The following is a 4,112-nucleotide window of genomic DNA, read 5'->3' on the forward strand; positions in this document are numbered from 1 at the left end:
ACTCCAAGGACTATGTTCGTCAGGCTCTTGCCCTCGGTGGCATCCCATAAACACTCATACACTTAAAGTAGCAGAGAATTCCTTTACCCACATTTATGGAAGCAAATACCTGAGGCAAGATTGGTTTAATGGTTCCCACCAACGATTATCCAGTAGGTCCCGATTCAGCCCCTAGCAGTCCAGTATAGGGGTCGTAACACAAGAGCAATGTTGGGTCCATTACGCTATCCTTCTGCTTTGCAGGTCATTGTCCCGTATTCCCCTGACAGCAACAGGGCATGTATCTTTCCAGCTCTATCTTCTTGTTCTGCTTCACAGGTTGCTTGCTGCCCAGCATTCCCTCAACAACCAGGTCTCAGGCTGGTGCTGTGACAAGAGAATTTTGCCTCAGTTGCCTGGAATGCCTTATCAAACTCTGAATGGGAAAATCTGCAGAGAAACCTTGGAAGGGGGTTAAATTAGCCAAAATTATAAAATTGTTTAATTGAACATAAAATATGTGGTGATAGTATCAGGGACCTTTTGACATGCTCAGAACAGTAATTAGTTTTAAGAATAAAGCTTTCATTAAATAAAAATCAATAATGGTTTAAATTAGAAAATACAGTAAACGTGGCTATAGGTTTATGTAATGTAGTAGAAAATCCCACAGAGATATATGGTGGCTATAGAAACCAATGGGACTTTAGATAGGGTTCATCCAAAGGTCAGCCAAGAAACCCCCATAGGAATACATTGGAACCTATAGGGTAAAATGGAAGGAAATGCTATTGTAGAATGACTCAGAAAAATCCCATAGGGATACATTGTAGCCCATAGAAGTGAATGGGGCTTCTGTCACATGACTGGTGATGATGTCATAGCTCAGCTGCAAGGTGATTGGCTGTCATAAATTATGTAATGAGCTCAGCTACAAGCTGATTGGTTGGATTATGGTAATACATTATGTAATGAGCTGCAGAATTGTATATAAAGGCAGCAGCTGACAGGCTAAAACCTTGTAGGGGACAGGGACCAGCAAGAAAACAGAACGCTGCAAGACATCTGGAAGAAAGACGGCACCTGCGGAACAGCATCATCATCAAAAGGAACGCAGCAAATGAGAGGCTGCCCAGAAGAGAGCTGTTATAACCACAGCAGCCCTCCCAGGGTTGGCTTGGCAACATCCGCTTCTGGCAGCAGGCCAGCGGGAGGCCTATGCTGCAGCCCAGTAGCAGCAACCAGCGGGCTTCCGTATCTGCTACCTGAGGAGGGCAACATTCAGCAGCTTTTACCTCAGAAGCCAGCAATTCAACCGGTTTCAAACCCATGCTCCCTAAGTGCCACACCCGAGCTTCTGACAGACCAGAAGGACCGGTTTAGATGATTCAGAAGGATTACTAAGAAGCCTCCGTAAGTCAAAATCTTTTTCTATTTAACATCCGAGAGTGTTTGGGTTTCAAGTGTAAATAAAGCTGGATGCCTGAGTTCGGTGTGAAATCCTCCCCTACCCACCTGAGAATTGCCTGATCAGCTCTTGTTAGATGCTTAGTTTTAAGTATTTAGTTTTACATCTTTAGTATTGAATGTTAATTAATATACTGTTATATGTATGGTTTCAGAGTAGCAGCCGTGTTAGTCTGTATTCGCAAAAAGAACAGGAGTACTTGTGGCACCTTAGAGACTGACCAATTTATTTGAGCATAAGCTTTCGTGAGCTACAGTTCACATCTGATGAAGTGAGCTGTAGCTCACGAAAGCTTATGCTCAAATAAATTTGTTAGTCTCTAAGGTGCCACAAGTCCTCCTTTACTTTTTGTTATATGTATGTAATTGATACATTGTTGTAAAGCATAGAGTGTTAAGTGAATACTTATATTGTTATATGTGGTAGTTACTTATATCGTAATTATAGTACTGTGTTTTTATTTATCTTGCTGCTTCCTTTACATTGTATCTGTAACCTTTACTGTTTTATTTTATTATTTTTATTTTTACCTCTATCTCTCCTCTTTTATTGTAATCGTTCACGTCTAAATAAATGTTGTGTTTGTTTTTGAAGAATTTCCTTCAGGGGGAAAGTTAGCTGGCCTTGGTTTCCTTTTCTGGAAAATCCATAGGGTGGGCCACAACCTTTAATACCGGAACACGTAAATTGAAAATAAATGGTTTTAAATTAAAAAGGCAGGTGGGTTCAAATCTTCCAGTAACTGTATCTCTAGCCTGCTACTCTTTCCCACACACAGCCTGGTCTCCCCTAACCTCTTGGTATACTTTCATCTTGTACACTGAAGATTATAGAGCCCTCCCCTGCCTCGATGTTGAACTCAGGGGAACATCATGCCAAGTAATAAGCAAGCAGCATTCACAATATTCCCTGTGATACTGCTAAAGGCAATTCTGTCCACAACACAGAGGACATGGAAATTACAGTAATAATTTTATATACAGCCACATATAGCCCAGAATCTTTAGCGTAATTAAGGACTAAGCCTTTCAAAATTGAAAAACAGTAGATGCTGTTTCAGTATTTCACTTAAAGGAGCTCTAGGTTGAGTAACTAGAACATGTTACTAGATACGCTTAACCGTTAAAAAAAGGATCAGTGGTTTTTTTTATTATCTGACATTCATTTTAATGTTTCTTCTTTGCAGCTGCCAACTGGCAAGCAATTCTGTCCAGATCTCTCTGTCCCTGAGGGGAGAGTGTGTGACTGCCATCCTGATCCTCCTCCACCATTTTGAGCCCCTCGGAGCCCCGGCTGAAGTGGCTAGGCATCACACCATTGCCTCTGTAGATCTTGGTCATGGACTCTCTGCTGGCACCACCACAGAGGTACAGGTGGCGGGCTGTGTAAGCCACTCTGGTATAGAACCTGTTCTCATCATAAGAGGCCAGCTCTTTGTGTTTGGTTAGTTTGACCATCTCCACCCACTTGAATACCTTCAGTTTATTTGACTTCCTGAGGAATGAACTGGATGAACTCCTGCTGGTTAATGTCTTTCACCGTGGCACCAGGCATCTTGCTCCTGCCTCCACATTGATGGGTCACTTGCTAAGATGTGAAATTCTCATCTTTTTTGTTTACATTATATGCCTTTGGGCTATAAATTCACATTGGAAATACAGTAGATCAAGATCTTACTGAGAAGTAATAATTGAATTAGTGAATAAACAAAAGGATATAAAGGTGTAAATTAACATTTAAGAAACAGCTTTTAATTATCAATGTATCTAAATAATTAATAAATATCTTATGTAATTAGACCCCTTTAGCTTGAGGAAGATTCATTTCTAAGTCAAACTCACCACTGAGTATTGAAAAGAGTTCCAACAATGCTCTTTTTTAAAAAGAAGTGTGATTAATAAGAAATATGTCTCTAATCATTAACAAGGATTCAAAAAGATATTTGTTTTATACTGAAGAAAAAGATACCTTCAGTTATTTTGAGAAGCCAACATAAAGCAGTTCTCAGGGTTTCCAGGCTTCCTGGAAGGTCAAGGAGCATATTTCATTTCAGAAACACCAAGATATTCCCACTGCCTTTATTTATTTATTTATTTTTAGTAGGATCAATTCATAAATTAAGATGTTACTATGCAACTGCAAATCAGACAATAAGAACATAAGAACAGTCCTACTGGGTCAGACCAAAGGTCCATCTAGCCCAGTATCCTGTCTTCTGACAGTGGCCAGTGCCAGGTGCCCCAGAGGGAATGAACAGAACAGGTAATCATCAAGTGATCATTCCCCAGTCGCTCATTCCCAGCTTCTGGCAAACAAAGGCTAGGGGCACCATCCCTGCCCATCCCAGATAATAGCCATTCTTTATTATAGTTTCATCCAGTTTGCCCAGCACTGAAGTCAGGCTTACAGGCCTGTAATTGCCGGGATCACCTCTGGAGCCCTTTTTAAAAATTGGTGTCACATTAGCTATCCTCCAGTCATCTGGTACAGAAGCTGATTTAAATGTACAGAAGCTGATTTAAATTTAAAAGCTGACAATTAACCAGAGACAACTTAACTTACAAAGTGATCCTGCTAAACTACATCTGAAGTGTAAGGGAGAACCAAGTACTGGTTCAGAGGTGTCTACAGCTGTTTTGTATTATTTCATTATCTATTACATGAT

The 4,112-nt window shown here is 40.4% G+C and overlaps 1 pseudogene; it reads right to left on the reverse strand.

The window, feature by feature from the left end:
- Nucleotides 1-2,613: 2,613 nt before the first annotated feature.
- On the reverse strand, nucleotides 2,614-3,001 carry LOC140908229 (small ribosomal subunit protein eS19 pseudogene; annotated as a pseudogene).
- Nucleotides 3,002-4,112: the final 1,111 nt, after the last annotated feature.

This window comes from Lepidochelys kempii, chromosome 3 (assembly GCF_965140265.1).
Source record: "Lepidochelys kempii isolate rLepKem1 chromosome 3, rLepKem1.hap2, whole genome shotgun sequence".
In the NCBI taxonomy this organism is placed as follows: Eukaryota; Metazoa; Chordata; order Testudines; family Cheloniidae; genus Lepidochelys; species Lepidochelys kempii.